Raw genomic sequence first — 19,493 nt, 5'->3', positions numbered from 1 at the left:
TCCTAAATGAAACATCTTCATCAAACTGCTCTCCTCGGAGATCAGGGAACTATGTAGAAAAGGAGCAGGAAGATTAGAAGAGCAGATGGGCATGGAAGACATTGAGGAAACAGTGCCTTATACAGACACAAGAGGACTAGCACACATGTGACCTCATAGACACTGTGGCAGCATGCACAGGTTCTGTACAGGTTTAAGCCTGACAGGGTCCCCAGCACTGAGACGGGGAAGTAGACACAGACCACTACCCCTAACCAAGAAGCTATCTGATGCCTGCTGGTAAATGAAAAACTAGTTTTCTTTAATGAAGTCTCAATGGATACGTCAACCACACTTTTAAGTCCTAAACCCAACACAAAATAAACTCAATTGTAATTTCAGAGATTTTTTTTTTTTGTCTCATATTGCTTTGTTCTGAGATTTTTTTCATCCTATTGGTCTTTTGTTTTTATATTTCGGATTTCTGGTTTTGTGGGGGGTAATTTTTGTGGGGGTTTCTTGGTCTATTTTTTGTTTTGTTTTCATGAGAATATGAAGAGGCAGGGCGCCGGGGAGGCTCTCAGGAATCCACAAGGATGACCCCACCTTGGAGTGCTGGCAGTGGTCTAGAGGGTGCCTGGACTGGTCTACTCTGGTGACCAGTCTAATGAATACCCTAACTGTCATTATAGAGTCTTTGTCCAGTGACTGATGGAGGCAGATGCAGAGATCCATGGCCAGGCACCAGGCTGAGCTCCGGGAATCTAACTGATGAGAGAAAGGAGGGATTCCGCAGGTGGGGGATTTCGAGATCATGATGGGAGGAAATGCAGAGATGACCAGCCACAATAGTGGAAGCCCATGAACTGTGGACTGGTGGCTGTGGAGCCCCCATTGGACTAGACTAGGCCCTCTGTATACAGAAGATGGTTTTTTGGCTCGAACTGTTTGGGGGGCACCCAGGCAGGGGGATCGTGATCTGTCGCTGGTGCATGGGTAGGCTTTTGGGAGCCTGGTGCCTGTGATGTGACACCTTGTGCAGTCTTGGTGGCAGTGGGAAGGGGCTTGGACCTGCCTAGGCTCAGTGTGCTGGGCTCTGCTGACTCCCCATGGGAGACCTCCATTTTGGGGATGTGAGGATGCCGGGTGGCTAGGGAGGGAGATCTGGAGAGTGGGAGAAGGGAGGAGGGCTGATCTGTGGGTGATATGTAGAGTGAGTAGAAAATTTCTTAATAAAGAAAAATGAAAAAAAAAAAGCAAGGCAGATAAGATCTGTCTTACGTGTTCTGATCACTTCAAGGTATCATGTCTCCAATGAAGAACATCCAGAGGAGAAACTGAACGGCTTCTATGTACATAATGACCACAGGGTAACAAAGCAATTCATACAGGTCATTAAGAGGGCAAACTGAGCAACCTGACCAGAAGGCAGAATTACAACAGTGTTTCTTCAGCAATGGAATACACTGTCGTGAGTAGGAACTGCAGGTCCTCTTTACCCCAGCACTCCTTAACGTAACTTTACTGCTTGTTTCTAAGGAAGAGTTTATGTACGGTGTATCTCCATACGAGCTACAGTCAGCTCCAGGCCTCAGTCCTTCTCCAGAGACAATTGACTTACTATCATGAAATGAACAGATTCATAAAGCTAATTGAGTCTCTATGAGTGTGAAGGGCACACAGGACATCCAAACAGCAAGAATTCTGTGGCAGTGAACAGATGCCTCAGAAATAGCTGTACTAACTAGATAATACTGGTTTTTTAAAATAAATTCTTCATGATTTGTCTTAACAAAAAAATACCTCCTTTACTACAACAAAAATAATTATTATAGAAAGTAAAAACAGGATTTATAGTATAATTCCTAAATATTATTTCTAATTTTGACATATTCTATGTGTAAAGGACCTATTTGAATATATACCAGTTCATTACTTTTTATATGTTATAACACATTGTTATACTGCTTGTTTTTTCATGTACTAAATCTTAAAGTTTACATTTCACTATTTAAATCATTTCATTATCATCTTATACAGTATTTTAGAATGGAAATATCTTCACTGATTGATGGTTATATGGGCTATATTTAGCCTTTGCAAATACAAAATAATCTCATAAATACTTCATATCTCATGTGCAATAATAACTGTATAACAGGCAAGCAGTCTTAAAAGGTGTTTAAGTTTTTCATAAATTTTCATGAATATTAACATGTTTGTTTATAAAGAATTGGTTTTTACTATCATTAGGAATAGATGAGTCCTTGAATTCCTTCGACTTCAAACAAATCCCATAATATTTAATCTGAAAAGTCTTGTATTTACAGATAAAAATAAATGTGCATGTGTAGGATGCCTGTGCATGAAATCCAAGTTCCCTTGTTGAAACTTCTGAAAGCCAAACTCTCTTAAGACCAATAATGAAAAGGAAGGTTTCCACATGGGGTGAGCTATGTGGGCCTTCAACACAACCCCTGCATCCTCAGACTGAAGTTTTCCACTGGGAGTCTACTAATTACTGCTGACATACCATGCTGTTAGGTCACAGCAGGCACACACTAGAAAAACAGGATTGGAGGCTCCCTTCTTCCTTGATGCTCTCCTTAACTTCCACATAGAGCAAATCAGATAAAACTAGCAAACAGCATGGCACAAATTGAATGTCCTGTGGTCACCACTGGTGCTTATCTAAAGCCCATTTTCATTTGTTTCATAGTAGCAGCTTTACTAAATAGGTGGCCTTCTTAACTCAAAGAAACTGAATTTCCCAGTGCCCTCTACAGCCATTACTATCATGTGAGGAGATTCTAACCAACAGACTGTACACATTTTGAGCATTTGTTTTAAATGAAATTACTTGCCTTTACCTATGCACTTTCTTTCTTTTTTCAAATTAGAATGCAAGCAAACGAGTGACCCAAATTTGGCCTTGTACAGAACAGTAGAAACTTGAGACCCTAGACTACCCAGCACAAGAATATGAGATTGATAACTTCTTCAACATGCTGGACTATGACACACTGTAGTGGAGAAGAAATGAGCTCCTATCTTATTTAAATCAATGTATATGTTGAGTGTCTTTACTATAAACAGTAACTTTGTCTGTAAACACACACACACACACACACACACACACACACACACACACTGAACTATATAGGTATACCTATACATAAAGAATAGAAAATGGGTGTAAAAAGGTAAAACTTGAAGTGAGAGTGTATGTATGTTTAGGCATCAGACATAAATAAGAACGAAAAGTAAGCAAAAGCTAATAGAGAGTATTAGAGCACTGATTGCATTGATTTATAACATTGCAGTAACTTTAGAAGAAAACATCACTGATGGCCGGATACTTGTTCTTTACTCAGAAGTGTGGTGACATTGTATTTGTGCAGAAATGTGGTATTTTATCTGTATGTTAATAAATGAAGTTTGCCTGGAGATCAGAGGTCACAGTCAGCCAAAATCAAAAGTCAGGTGGTGGTAGCACACGCCCTTAATCCAATCACATGGCAGGCAGAGCCTCTATGTGTTCAAGGACACTGCCAAGCACTGTAGTGATAATGTGTTCCCCAATATATTGTGTACCTCAATAAACTTACCTGGGATCAGAGAACAGAACAACCACTAGACAGACATAGAGGCCAGAAAATGGTGGCACACACGCCTTTAATCCTAGCATTCTGGAGGCAGAGATCCATCCAGATCTCTGTGAGTTCAAAGCCACACTGGAAACAGCCAGGCATGGTGACACACACCTTTAATCCCAGGAAGTGATGGCAGGAAGCAGAAAGTTATATAAGGCATGAAAACCAGGAACTAGAGTCGGTTAAGCTTTTAGGCTTTTGAGCAGCAGTTCAGCTGAGATCCATTTGCACAAGGATTCAGAGGCATCCAGTCTGAGGAAACTGAATCAGATCAGCTGAGGAATTTGCGAGGTGAGGTGCCTGTGGCTTGTTCTGCTTCTCTGATCTTCCAGCATTCACCCCAATACCTGGCTTCAGGTTTGTTTTTATTAATAAGAGCTTCTAACAATTCGTGCTACAAAGCATGGTGACACATGCCTTTAATCCCAGTACCAACCATAGAGACCTGGAGGTCTGTACAGACAGGCAATGATGACGAAGTGATGTGGCTGGGCTTAGAGCCAATGAGAAGGCAGAACAGGAAGGTGATAAAGGTGCAGGTTAGACAGGAAGAGGCTCTCTTGGGAAGCTATGTCCAGGTGGTGAGCTAAGGGTAGTTGGCAGTTATTACTCTGATCTCTACAGCTTGCACCCCTGTATTTGGCTCTGTGTTTCTTATTTAATAAGACTGTTTAGAAATTTGTCTACACAGAAGGTCATTATTCACAATATGACAGCACAACATTTCAAATAGATAAACTTTCAGTGAATGCTATCACAAATTAGGGGTATTGGTCAGTGTAGACCGCTTGCACAAGGCCCTGGGTTTAATCTTGGATACTGCAGAATTTTATTCATCTTAATTGCTGTTTGAAGCTTTCAACTTATCAAAGGACTACTCTACCAATTTTATGTGAATGAGAAGTAGCTTCTTCAAGTTAGTGTAAATTGCTTAATTGTAAGACATTTCCTCCATCTTCTCTAAAGAATTACTATGTGTAGAAATTATAAACATGTGAAAAACAGGGGTCTGGAATGCAGTTCAGTGGTAGAATGATTGTCTTGCAGGTAACAGAGTTTGTTCCCTGCTGCAGAGAGTACAGAGGGTGTTAGGGGTAGGGTGGATTATAGAAGGAAATTTATTAATTTTATAAGTATATAAAATTAATTACAAAAGAAACTGAACAACAACTAAAGAATGCAATAACAAACTATAAAGCAATCATATCTGAGTTTAACTCAGGGATCATTTTTGAATGTTTCTTCTTAAATAAAACAAAAAATTTATACATAATAGGATGGAATACAGTTTCAATAAAGTTAGAAAACCAGTTCCACATGCATCATTTGTTTTTAATTTAGCTTCTGTGTGCAATACCATGTACATGGAGGTGAGAGGACAATCCATTCTCTCCTTTAACCATGTGAGTTCCAGGATAAGGCTCAGTCTATTAGGTGAGGCAGAGGTCTTTATACGCTGGACCATGACAGTAGCCCTTCCATAAACAAAATGTATCATGTTTATAAATCTAAAACACCTTAAAATGACTTAATCTCATCCATACTGAAAATTTATGTCCTAGGAAACTGAAAATAAAGAACAATATGAACAAATATATCACCTCAAAAAATATGAGATGGTTCTTGGAATGTATTCTGTTTTTACATTATTTAGTTTGTATGTGGTACTCTCACAGAAGAATATGACGGTTTCCTCAACCCAGTGCTTTTCTTTTATTCTAATTTAATAGCTATTTCATTTTTAGAATTTTTTATTTACATATATGAATGTTGTGCCTGTGTGTGTATATCTGTGCACCATGCTCATGCAATGCCCATGGAGGCCAGAAGAAGGTGTCAGATTCCCTGAACAGTACTGGCAAATGTTGTGACCACCATGTGGGTACTGAGAATGGAGCTCAGATAGTCTGGAAGAGCAGTAAGTGTTCGTTACCTGATCTGTCTTTCCAGGCCGTTAACAGCTATTCCTTGAGAAAGAGCATTCAGTCTTTCCACCAAGTGGGACTATAAATGACATGTCACGTAGATGGTATCTGTCATTATTCTTTCCTTCTTCCCCCTCACCATTCCAATACTGGTACTGTTTCCAAAAGGCAACAGCAAGTCAAAAGCATACTGAGCAGAGAGAGCGAGCTAGACATAGTCCTGTTTGTTCTTTCCTAAAGGACCATGTGCTGAGATGCAGATTCTGCCTTCCCCATTCCTCTGCTCTGACCCAGCGACTGACCTTTCTTCTTATCCACATAAAGTTTGCTCTATGTAGCATTCTTCCAAAGATGGTGACTTATTGTACATGGGTGTTAGAGTCAAGGCAGTCAGTCTGACTACTGCTCCTTTGAAATTCTGCATGTTCCTATGGCTAAAGCTGAGAGATACATGTCAGCTCACAACCAGCTGACAGCCACATGGCAGAACATCAACAATAACGCAGATGGTTACTGATTTTTCCACTCAATGAAAGCAAGTCTATTAGCACCTCTGTTTCATAATCAATAAATCAATTTAAAAACAAACAAAATACAAATTTGTAAGATCTTTCTCCATCTTGAATCTACATCATGAATTGACTTAGTTTTGTTGTATGCTAGTACTTATTTCCAAGGGTCCTCTTTCCTTTCCCTACCTTCATTAAGACAGTGCTGAGAGCAATTATCCTTACTCCATATGCATATACTGACACCCCTCTACCAACAGATCTAATTCTCTAAATTGTTTCCTCACAATCTTGATTCCAGGTCTCCTTTCATTGTTCAGGAGCCACGCCATTGCAATACGGACAACATCTGCAGACACCTCCACATCAGTTTAGCACCGTCAGAGCACTTTTCAAAGGACTTACATACCTTTGTCCCTCTCTTCGTAGATCAACAGCTTTTTTCTATTTCTTAAATCTTTGCAAGTTGACTATCGTTTAATCAACTTAGAACAGAGAAGAAAATGTTGCTTCTGATGTGAGCGTATTTGTTACGAATTCGAAACTGTTGGAATGCTGACTTGATTTCCTATTGGAAAATGGTGGCTGCATAATCTTGCTCAAGTATATAATAAGCTGTTCATGGTGAGCCCTAAAGGATTTTTCAACAACAAAGGACAAAAGCTCTTATAACAGAAAAGAATATCCTTACTCCATATGCATATACTGACACCCCTCTACCAACAGATTAATTTAAGAAAAAATTAATAAATGTGTAAGAAAAAAGTCAAAAACAAAATTGAATATTTTTTGTATTTTCTTATGTGTTCTCTACAAAACAATGGCATTAAATGACCATGTAACAAAGATTAAAAGTATTGTTACATTAAAAAAACTCTAAAAACAATGTTTTATATGAAAAATATTAAGTTAATATAACCATAACACAAAATGCATTTTCCACCACAAATTACTCTTTTAATGAAATGACAGGTATTTGTGCATTATTGTAATCTTAGATACTCAAGAAGCAATTATCTCACCCACACACAGACATGTAAACAAACACACAGGGTCTTGAGGGAGCTATTGGAAAGTTCTGTTGTCTTCTAAGTTTTTTTATTTTTTATTTTTTTAAAGATTTATTTATTTATTATGTATACAGTGTTCTGTCTGTGTGCCAGATCTCATTACAGATGGTTGTGAGCCACCATGTGGTTGCTGGGAATTGAACTCAGGACCTCTGGAAGAGCAGCCAGTGCTCTTAACTGCTGAGCCATCTCTCCAGCCCTGTCTTCTAAGTTTTTTAGGGTGAATAAAAGAACTATCATATAGAAATTCAAATGTTATTCTAAAAACAGGTCGATAAGTATAGATTTTAATTAATAAATACACATTTTATCTTCCCAGAAATCATTTCAACACTTCAGTGAGATGTTTTTCACATATATTTTTTAAATAAACTATAATTATGTCAAATAAAAAGAATTTTGAGGGAAAAAATTGGTCCCAAAGAAATATATATATTTTGATTAGTAATCGAATCCAACACAAAGTTGTAGCATTTTCCCAATACAAATAAAAACTACTTAAGTTAGGAGAAAATCCACACATCTCACAAGGATGTTAAAGACCTTTTCTTTTTCTTTCCATGGTAGAGTCTACAGTGGTACTTACCTTATTCTACAAAGTGATGAATTTTATTGAAAAGAATTATTAAACTCATATATGGCTTGGTATCCAATAGGATGTTTAGAACATAATATGGAGAAACTGCTGTACTCTTGAGATCAGTAAGAAGTAAATTATTCATAAAAATCAATACTAAATTCACAGAGCCTTGCTATTAATGGCATGAAATACTAGTTTTGCATATAACTATGATAAAAATGTGTGATACTAGAAAAAAAAAACCTGCACCATAAATAAGCACTTCTTCATGCCACACTTTGTATTTAAATCTTCACAAAGATTGTCACAAAGTGTATGTATGGCTCTAGAGATGAAAAATGGCCTCCTGCTGAGGTTCATGGTAACTTGAAAGCAGTCATGTCCTCTTTGCCTATATAGGTCTATGATATACCTATTCCAACTTCTCTCAAGCTGCCAAAACGGTATATAGAACAAGATTTGCAAAGTAGAAAGAAGAGGGCGAGAAGCATTGCAAGAATCAGTTAGCACGTACTGAAGGAAAAAAAAGGAAGAAAGAGAAAACTAATTTTCTCTTAAAAATATTTCAATAACCTCACTCATGTGAAGAAATCCTGAAGAAAATAAACAATTTGTTCAAACGGCTTCAATGGCTGACACAGAATAAAAGTTACTATGACCAAACTGAATGACATGTCAGGTCATGTCAGGACCAGGCATTATGTTTTAAAATGTTTAAGATAGTACCTATGGACTATGGTTAAAAATCTTAAATTGCAAATACTAATATAATTTCGAAAGTATAAGAAAAAAATGCAAAAAGATGAGAAGATTAAAAACTGTTCAGAATATAGGGTATCACTGGGTCATAAGTTACAAGTGTGTTGTTGGGTTGAAATGGCTCAGCATTTAAGAGCCTTGTTGGAGGAAGTATGTCACTGTGGGGGCGGGCTTTGAGGCTTCATATACTCAGGATACTTCCCAATATGTCAGTTGACTTCCTGTTGCTCTTGCAGAAAACCCGAGTTAGATTCCCAGCACCCAGATAAGGTGACTCACAATCCTCTGTAAGTACAGCCCTTTACTCACTCGCTCCAATGGGTGCCCAGACACATGTACATGGATACATCAAATACACACACACATAAATAAATACAAATCGTTAAAAAATTAAAATGATTTATTTTTTCTCTTCTTTAATAGACTTATAGATTTCTGAATGTTCGACAATTGCACTGTCTTAATATGAAACAAATTTTAAACATACAATGTTTCCTTTTCAAAAAATGTTCTCCAAAATCAATTTTAAATAAAACTTTTTTAAAATAGGTGTACTTTCTATCAGAAAATTATCCAAACAGACCTTAAATATGTACTACACATCCCTTAGATCTTTCTATCAAAACCTCTTCAGGTAGCTATAAATGCTGAGTGCCCTTTCTTCCCCACACTGCTGTAATAAACAGTAGCACCAACTTAAAAGGATGCTTGATCTCTTTGGCTTCCTGACCAAAGAGTGAAGCACATTTAGAGGCTAGTGACAAGAAAGGACCAGTGCTAACTTATTTCTGCAGTGTGCTTTTGTCTCCATGTCCAATTCCTGATGCCAAGACCCTTCTGTCTTGGAAATTATTTATGAGTTTTACTGAGAGAGAGAGTCAGCTGTTTCTACTTTCATTTGATGTGGTGTGTGTGTGTGTGTGTGTGTGTGTGTGTGTGTGTGTGTTAACAAAACATGTTTATGCTCCTATGAAGTCAGAGAAACTAGAAAGCTGGCTTCACTTTAAATCTTAATACTGTTGTCAGTGTCTTATTAACATGTTAAGGTAACTCTGCAAATCCTTTAATTTTTTCCTATCACTTCATAACTACAGAGGTGCACATTGCAGCATGCAGGTAGCTTTAAACATAAGAAACAGCAAGACTTCTGTCACTGGAAGCTCCAATCCCACTTTGTAAAGCTTCAGTCTAACACCATTTCAAAGACAGCATTCAAGTAAAGATGCTATCTTTGAAGTTTACAGCAGTACCCTTCACTGAAGACCCTAAACTCAGCAGCATCTGTATTTCTCATTTTAAGGGTGAAGTACTCAGCGAAATCAATAATCTATAAAATGATGGAATGAGTCCTATGAAGGTGACTAGAATTCCTAATCAGCATTTCTCCACATCACAGCTGTTCTTCATATGCAAGCCTTGCAAATAACCGGGGAAAGCAACATAAAGAACTTCATTTTCCTCCATGTTAAAATCACTGGTCTCAGTGTGTCTCATCCTGGGTGGTTTTCCTCATGCCACTCTGTCCTCTAGGAACAGGCTTCCCCTGCATCAATTTTGTTTGTTTGGGGCTTTGTTCTCTCTGGTATCTCTCTGTCTCTGTCTCTCTGTCTCTGTCTCTCTGTCTCTGTCTCTCTCTCTCTCTCTCTGTGTGTGTGTGTGTGTGTGTGTGTGTGTGTGTGTGTGTGTGTGTGTGTCTCACACTGACGATCCTAGGTAAGAATTTTGAACTTTATAGATGCATAAAGTTAAAAACAAGTTCAGGAGGATGGGCGGAAGGAGGGTGGATAGGAAAGAGGGGCTTACTTAGCTTTTGTCAATAATATTAAAGGAAAAGAGCTGATACAATGAGGAGAACTGCTTCCAAAACCTATGTATGTAATACAAAAAGAAAGTTAATGAGACAGAAAAATGTCAAAAAGTATAATGGACAGGCCATTTTTAATCAAACACTAATTTACACGTTTTGTAGCTCTTGTTCCAAACACAATGTGAGGGACTTTTGTCACAAAAACGCTTAGATGAGTTCAAATCAGAAGCATGTAAAAATGTCTATATTATAATACAAACACATCAAGCTTCTATTATGTAGTTTTGTGTTTGGGTTGAAATTGAATCCTTGATAATGATACAAAAAAAAATCACACAATTAAATTTTGCATTTGACATTGAAAAAAATAAAAGAGCAGCTGATTTTTACATGCATACACCAGTCAGAAATGAAGTCAAGAGAAGAATTGATAATGATGAGTTGCTTGAATCTCAACAATGTCATTATCTTTAATTTGCAATAGATGGGAATTATCACAGACACCCAAAATGGACAATATGCAGAGTGAGAGGTGTTGGAGCACTCCTTCTGAAATGGGATGCCTTCATCAAGCCTCTCCCCTCAAATTTAGGGATAATCTCTGTTGAAAAGGAGCAGAAAGATTGGAAGAGCCAGAGGTTGTAGATAACTCCAAGGGAACAGGGTCTCCCAGATACAGCAGTATTGATGCACACATGAAGTCACAGAGAGTGTGCTAGCATGCACAGGGCCTGCAAAGGTTCAGGCAGGACAGGATCCCAACACGGAGAGTGAAGAGATGGGCATGGGGTCCCACCATAACCAAATAAGGTATTTTATTATCTATTCTTCAAAGATTCACAGCATCTCAAAAATGTTTTTCAGACTAAAAATCTAAAATGTAGAACACCTATATTGTTATCAAATCCTTGTAATTAAAACTGAGAAAAAAATCCTTATGATTAAAATTCAACTTTTTAAAAGTGATACAGCATTTATAAGCAAGTTGCTAGGGGAAAATCATGCTGAGCTGAAAATAGTAGGCTTCTATGCAACATAAATCACCTTTCATATCTGTACTATTCAGATCAAAATGTCAAAACAATTAAATTACAATTTTGTCTGACATCAATAGCCCATGAAACAGTGGGAAACAGACACACTGATTTCACCTATACATTTGCAGACAAATTGAGCAATGAAACAAATTTTGCTAAAGAAAACATGAGACAAGCTGCTAGATCACAGGGGTCAAGGAATTTATCAAGATTACTTCCCTTACAAACTAAGAGGAGAACAATTATCTACTCCTCATACAAAGACAAAAAAATCATGGCAGGTATTTAATTAACTACAAATTAAATAGAACGACAGAGTCTAATAAATCAGAAACAGAAAGTAAGTCACACTGATGCTATAGGAATAAAGTGACTGTCTCTGTGTGTTCTCATCTGTATTTACGTGCACAGCGGGGAAGTGGCTCTTTACTTTAACAAACTTAATTCTCCCATACAGTTCTTTCATCTATTTCTTCGAATATATAGTGTAAAAAAATTACACAACTGTAACATTTTTGAGCTGTAGGGAGCCCTAGATATTCTTTTTAGTTATCTCCTTGTCTTTCAGAAGACCAAAAAAAAAAAAAAAAAAAAAAAGAAAGAAAGAAAGAAAGAAATCTAAAAAAATCTAAATACCATAGAGCTAAGATACAGTACTCCTTATGTACAGAACTGAGACTGTACTCTGGCTGTGGTCCTTAGCTCCTAATCTTGTGCATTAGTTGCACCTGATACTTAGCATATGGACACTGAAAACTGACCAACACTGTCAAGCCCTCTTGCAGTCTCATTTCTTATTTAATGACTTTACACAGATACTGCTTTCAAAACATCTAGAGATGCATCAAAAAAGGGAAGCTGTGGTAGAATTTTCTATTTATATTTGGGTTTCATTGACTATTCAACTATAATGTTCATTCAGACTTAATAAGTATCTTAACTTCATAATATGCAACTTTATTTGAACACAAATACGTCTGCATTATAGTTCTTTCTGATTAAAGTTCTCTTCATGACACGCATTATTTCTATGTACTCAATGATAATGATGTATTAAAATTGAGGATACAGACACTCAAAAAAGACTACCTGGTTGTTTTGAAATTGAGACATTATAATTACATCATTTCCCACCTTCCCTTGCCTTCCTCTAACCCTTCCCAAACATCCTCCCTTTCTCTCTCTCTCTCTCTCTCTCTCTCTCTCTCTCTCTCTCTCTCTCTCTCTCTCTCTTTCTCTCTCTCTCAAATTAATGTTCTCTAATTTTTTGTTGTTAAATACATAATATATATCATATAAATGTATATAGTCCCATATATATGTAATTTATACACGTGATATATGTAATGTTACATATATGCATATATATAAAGCCAGCTCAGTCTATCTGTTGCTTACATGTGTATGACATCATGACTGACCACTGGTACTGGGAAGACCATTTCCTCACTCTTAGCATGCCTTAGGTGTCTGTAGTTCTCTGACTAGGGTTAAGGCCCTGTAAGATGTTCCCTGGAACCTTCTTAACTCACTTCATACCTTAATTTTTTTCAACGTAAAAACAACAGAAACTATCTGATAATATTTTGATGGGGATTAAGTAAATTATTGCATATAAAGTGAAAGAAAAACACTGGCTCTTAGTAAATAGCAAAACGTTATTGTAGCTATTGTTACCACTTTATCTGGTATCCTGACATGGAAGCTACCTAAATAACATACAAGTGCAGAAGAGAAACAAGTGAATATGATTGGGTCCTGATACACATTCATTTAAAGAAACAAGTGACAGGCTAGATTTGGTCTAGGGGACACAGTTGCAGCCTCTTGACACAGAATGACCTCCATCCTCTCCAGGCAAACAGGGCTGACAGGAGAAGAGCAATGCTACTAGCTCACCACAGCCAGGGACAGAAGCAGCCCAAACTTCTACCCACATCTCTACGTGAGAGAAGGTCTACAATATATTCCCACAATGGTCCACCAACACTGAAATCTCTTCCCTCCCCTCCCCACAACACACAGTGGATTCTGAAGGCTGATGAGTGCTCTGGTGTTCTTGACACAAACTGATAATTTCCATGTTGATTTTTAAGACCTTCACACTACTCAGTAAATAGATATATTGTCCTAAGATATTTTTAATTTCATTGGCATATTTGAATATGCCTTTCTTTTTCTACTAGGAAGAATAATGTGAAAGCAGAGATAATGTCATTTACATAGTGGTTATTACATCTGCTGCCTAAGACTTTATACCATACCCTATTGAATCTTAATTCAACAAATAGTCCATATAAACAAAAGATAATATTCTTAAACGGGTACCTTTCCAGCTGCAAGCATTCTCTCACTCTTGATACACTCTCCAAAAGACAGTTCTCAATGTTTTGTCTCTATAGCCTATTCATGCATCCAGTCAATTTTTATTATGTTTAAAACCCAGGTTGAAAATAATCTCTGCTAACATATTTCCCTAAATTTAATGCCACCTCTCCATACTTAAATATACTACCAGATTCAACATTCTCTTCATTCCATCAAACTTTGTACATCAAAAGCCAAGAGTATCAGAGCTGGGTCTGTACTAATGCAACAGAGCACAGGCTTAGCATGGACCAACGCCCCATTTTTCTGATAACTCAATAAGATGGGGGTGTGGGCTATGAAATTGATCAGAATTTTTACAAGAAGAAATATAATAATCAATAAACACGTTTAAATATGTTCAACATCGTTAGCTATCAGAGAATCACAAATTAAAACAACTTTCCATCTCACTCCCATCAAAATAGCTATTATCAGGAAAAAACAAAAAGGACAGATGCTAGTGAGGATATGGGGAAAGGGTGTCTTCATACAATGTTGGTGAGAATGTAAACTGCTAGAGCAGTATGGGAATCCATCTACAAGGTTCTCAAAAAACAAAATATAAAACTACCATATGACCCAGGTATACAGTTCCTGGCCCATATGCCAGGACTCTATGTCCTCTTACAGATTAATATCCATGTTAAATGCTGGTCTATTCACTGTAGCTAGGGAATGAAATCAACCTCGATGTCCATAAACTAACAAATATTGAAAATGTGGTACCTATTGAAAATATAACTCTATTCATCACTAAAGAGAAAATATATTGAATGAGTAAGGCATCTCAGAAAGACAAATATCATAGTCTCTCTCGTGTATCCTTCCTAGCTTTGAATTTTATGTTTCTGTGCTTGACTGGAATATCTGCACAGGTCTGGAAGCAGGAAAGGAGTCAAGACTGATGAGATCTTGATGAGGAGGGAGAAGAAAGTCACATGTGATACAGACATCTGGGTAGGAAGGAAACACTAGAGATAAAAAGATTTAAACAGAGATGGTGGGGGGCAGAGAGGAAGCTGGCAGTGAAGGAATGACGAACTGAAACTAAGGATGCATGAGAAAGCCATATAGGGGCCTACCCCTTATAAACTAACTGAAATATATCATTTTAAAAATGAGTTTTAACAGAGGTATCCTGAATGGTGGATAATGCTATGCCCAGACGTCACAGGATTTTAAACAAAGTAATTCTCAATAAGTTGTTTGCCAAAGGCTCCCCAGGAGCCCCCCAATGAATACAGTCGCCACTGCTCTTGGCTGCATGCCAGAACAATAGGTAAGACCTGTTGCTGAAGACACCACAGACTTTGGTTAGAGCACACAGAGAAATGAACATGGAACTAAGCTTGAAGCTTCCTTCCTACTAGCTAGTGCTCATGAGAACTGTTGGAAAGATAACAAGTCATTTTCTGATTGGAGTCCACTCCCCGTTAAGAATTAGACACCCCTGGTAAGCCCCAATTGGAAGGGTACTAAGCCCTAAGAGGTAATCTACTACTGTTGTTTTGTAAATAGATATATTGTGACACTCCCTTCTAATGTTTATGTTCTTATCCCCAGAAAAGTGTGTTGCCTGCATTGGGCAGAGTCTTTGGTGCTGGTGGGTTTTTTTTTGTGTGTGTGTGTTTTGTTTTCTGCAGGGTGGGGGTGGTAGTTAATGAGAATAAGTGACAGAATATCCCTATCACACACTCCAAGGCCCGGGAACACCAAGTAAGGCAAAAATCTGTGAAAGCTTGGAGGCTAGGAAAACGCGTTATGAAATGTTGACTTCCAGACAGGACGCGGCTGTTGCAGTCCCAAACACACAGCATGAGACCTGCACATGATTGATGCTTTGGCTCGCCATCAGGAGTTCCCCACTCCTTTATGAATACTGGCATTGTACTCCTCTCTGCTGCATAAGCAATGTTTCAATCCAGTCGTCCTTCCTTTTAGCATAACAATGGTAGCACTGTTTTGCCCACCTTTGAAATTCTGTATCATATGGATTCCAACTAACTGCTGGCTTGACATAACATGGAAAGCCAAAATACATTCATGGCCCAGTCCAGATTCTTCATCTAGTTGGCACACCAACCTCCTCCTGCAGTCTCCCAGCCTAGTGGAAGTTGTCTTAAGAGCTAATTAGTGTCCCTGCTTTAAACCCTCACTTTCCTTCAGTCTGCCCCAACACAGGAACCACAGGGACGCGTTTAAACAGATGTGTTGGATCATTGGTTCACTTATATTGTCAGAATTCTCCAAAGGCCTTTCATATTATTTTAAGAGGTATTACGATAGTTCAGTATACACACTAAGCAGCCCCTATGGAAAAGGTTAAAACCATATATACTGATCCCTCCTCCTCAATGCTACTGCAGCCACACAGACTTCTTTCCTTGAACACAGCAACAGGCCTCCGTGGACTTGGTACTCTGTGCCTAGAAAGCTCTGGACCCAGACAGTCTACGGCTTGCTCCCTCAGCTGGTCAGGTTCGTTGAAATATGTTGCTTTCTCTTGAAGACTCTTGTATAAGACAATTTTAAGTTGCTAAACACACCAACCTTATATTTTCCATAGTATGTATAATGGTACACCCTTTTATTTTTCTTATTGTATATATTTCCCACTAGAAAGTGCAACCAAGAAACCAAGGTTTTCTACTTTATTCTAACGCCATGGACAGTGTTTGGTAGGTAGTAAGCAACGGATATGTGTTAACTATGTGTATAAGCAAGAATCAAGCTCTCCATGTGACCTAGTAAGCTTTACGTAACTGATAAATTATATAATTCACTCTTGCTGGAATTCTAATAAAAAATCTGGAATACTCTTTCTGTGGTATCAAAATGCATTAGATCATTCTCATCACGAAACAACTGTATTTCTGAGAAATTCTGAGATCAGAGATAACTGCAGATTGTAAAAGAGAAATCCCTTAGAAACCCCCTTTTCATGAAGAATTTCTGGGGCTACAAGAAGTGAAGAACTTAACTGCCAGCTTAAAATCCAACCTTTCCTTCAATCTCCTGACCCTTACTACACAGCCCCGGCTCTGAGATCCTGGACAAAGGGCACCCACCCGGAGGGCAGGGACTGAATTTTGCATCTTCCGCGGTGGAGCGGGTGGCTGCGAGTGCCGGGCTCCAGGAGAAGCGCGTCACCTGAATTCCGTCCCGGTTCGGCTCGGCGGGACTGAACTCCACCGAGTAACTTAGTTCTGGGCTGGGCGCTCACACGGAGACCGAGTGCTGGGGATGCTTAAGTCGGGCTGGGGACGGCGGGGAGCAGGGGGAGCGCGGGGACGGGGAGCGCGGGGACGGCGGGGGCGGCGGGGGGCGCGGGGGACGCGGGGGCGGCGGGGGCGCCCGCCCCCCGGCTGCTGCCCAGGCCACCGCTGCAGGGGCGCCCGAGGCGACGGCCCGGCTGCGCACGCCGCGCTGGCAGCGACGCCCGGGGCCGCGGAGGCCGCCGACGAGCGGCGCGCGCCCGGCCTGGCCCCGGCGCCCCGCGGGCTCCCGCGGAACGAGGACGGGGACTCGCGTTACCTGAGCGGCGCCGCGGGTCTGCGGTACGGCGGCCGGCGGGGCGGGTTTTCGGCAGCCGTAAAGCGCGCGCGGGCGGGCGGGCGGCGACCCCCACCCTGGCTGCCGTCTCGGGCCGAGCGTCGCCTCCCCGCCCCTCCGCGCGGGCGTCAGCCGGGGCCAGCGCTGGGCCGGCGGCTGAGTCACGGGAGCCGCGCTGCCAAGGCGGACCGAGGGCCGCGGGAGGGTGGACGGCGAGCGGCCCGCACGGGGAGGAGCACGGGGACCCCGCAGAACTGGACACTTGGCCCCAAGGCGACCCCCCAGACGTAGGCGCACCCTGTATGATTCCATCCTCTGGCTATGCTTTGGATCCCATGAAACTTTCGAAAGATTAAAAAGAGCGTGGTTTTCTAGACCAAGTATACAGGTTCAAGCCTGTGCCTCGGTTTCTCAAACAGTGCTGTGCTGTTTAAATACTGTTTCCTAAACAGTGCGGAGCTGGACCGTGGTGGGATGGCCTAGGCGAGGGTCTTGCGCTGAAGCCTGGGGTGGCAGAAGCTGGGATGTCTCTGCACCCCGCCCACCCACCGGCCTGAGCACTGGAGAGGAGGTAGAGGCAGAAGGATCTGAAGTTCGAGGTCATCCATGGTCACTTAGGGAACTGAATTAAATTATGGAGGGAGGGAAGAACTGAGGAGGGAAAGGAAGGACTAAAAACCTGTGAGAGACAGAGGAGAGAAGGGTGCACACAGCAGAGCAATGCATTCACTTGCTATTTAGAAATTCATGACAAACTCCGTCCACTGAGGGAGGTTATTTAAATATGTAAACAGATAAACAACTGCCTGTGAAGGAGCCTCTTGGGAAGGCTCTTTGCTCCATTGAATGAGATCTGGCAGATCTGCAGAATGAGGCTATCCTTCCTTGTGCTGCATCTTGAGGGGTTGAGTCATCAACCACAGCAAAGTTAGTGGGCTGGATTCTTGAAAGGCACAACAGATGGAGCATTCTGGTTGGTTTTAATAACGCTGTGATGTTCCCCTCTGTGCTTCTGTCAATTTTAGAAGAAAGGACGCCGCATACAAATTTAAGTAGTGAATGTGGGAATCAAAGCTGAGCTAGTTACTTAATAGTAAAGTGTCTGCCCTCCGTGAGCTTAACAGGAAAGAGTCCAAAACAAATCACAGGCTCAGGCTTTCTTCCTTCCTTCCTTCCTTCCTTCCTTCCTTCCTTCCTTCCTTCCTTCCTTCCTTCCTTCCTTCCTTCCTCTCTCTCTCTCTCTCTCTCTCTCTCTCTCTCTCTCTCTCTCTTTCTCTCTCTCTCTCTCTCTCTCTCTCTCTCTCTCTCTCTCTCTCTCTTCCTTCCTTCCTTCCTTCCTTCCTTTTTCTTTTTTCTTTTCTTTTCTTTCATTTTTGCTTTGGAACTGCTTAAGGGAAAGATGGTTTTAATTAATATGAAGGAATGGAAAGAATTTTAGCTGGGCCTCTCTAACCAGGGTGGAACTTTCTGAACGGAAGGATTTTTCTGAGGTTTTAATGAGAGTGAGAATCAGTCGCCAAATACAAAATCAGAAAAGGTTTTGTCTTCAAACAAGGAACAATAAGACTGGATGCTTGGATGAAATGGGATAGAGTGGAAATCGTCCTAATTACTTGAAGAACCAAACACTAGAAGTGCTTTCTATGCGACAGAAACAGCATAGAAGAAGAAGAAGAAGTGTAGGGAAAAGACAAAGACCTTCTATCTAAGAAGATTCCTGTTTCCTCTCAGTGGTCTCCTGCTGGGTAAAAGGCATAGAGGTAGTTTCTGTGTCAAGAATCCCATGCTTTTTCTGGCTTTTGCAAACCCTTCAAGACTATTAAACTTTTATTCATGTGAAACGAGGGGATAAAATCTTAAGGTAGGAAGCTCTTCACACCTCCTGGGAGGAGTTCTCTCATTTGAAAACGAGACTGAGGAGCTTCCCTGAAAGAACTCTGGCTGTAGACTGTGTGTCTGTCCTTTACTTTCCACAAAGAAGCAGCACAAAGTAAAGCTAAGGACAAAGGGGTTTTATCAGAAACAGATAAAAAGTTTGCCTTGCCTGAAAAGCCTTGGTCAGAGAAGAAATTCCCACTCTTCTTAAGCAAAGAAACATTCACCATCTGATTTTTGTACCTGAATCCCGGAGGCACTTTCTGGTTGGATACTAGCGGTCCACATACTGAAACTTGATTTGTAGATGTGAGAGCATATTATAAGTTTACTGAAAACAGAATTTTGACCAATAGTTGCTTGTTTTAAAACTCTGA

At 40.1% G+C, this 19,493-nt stretch overlaps 1 protein-coding gene and 1 long non-coding RNA gene across 2 annotated transcripts in view; one reads left to right on the top strand and one right to left on the bottom strand.

Moving 5' to 3' along the window:
* Naaladl2 (N-acetylated alpha-linked acidic dipeptidase like 2) overlaps positions 1–17,352 on the bottom strand; it is a 1,286,850-nt gene extending 1,269,498 nt beyond the window's left edge. The window contains exon 1 of the mRNA XM_076573982.1: positions 17,224–17,352. The gene's annotated coding sequence lies outside the window, so the exon portion shown is untranslated. The remainder of the gene's footprint in view (positions 1–17,223) is intronic.
* On the top strand, positions 1,284–6,744 carry LOC143273821 (uncharacterized). The gene is made up of 3 exons (XR_013052016.1): positions 1,284–1,494; positions 5,798–5,880; positions 6,368–6,744. It is a non-coding gene; the product is annotated as an uncharacterized LOC143273821 (long non-coding RNA).
* Positions 17,353–19,493: the final 2,141 nt, after the last annotated feature.

This window comes from Peromyscus maniculatus, chromosome 6 (genome assembly GCF_049852395.1).
Source record: "Peromyscus maniculatus bairdii isolate BWxNUB_F1_BW_parent chromosome 6, HU_Pman_BW_mat_3.1, whole genome shotgun sequence".
NCBI classification, from domain to species: Eukaryota; Metazoa; Chordata; class Mammalia; order Rodentia; family Cricetidae; genus Peromyscus; species Peromyscus maniculatus.
This window is presented reverse-complemented; position numbering and strand designations above follow the sequence as displayed.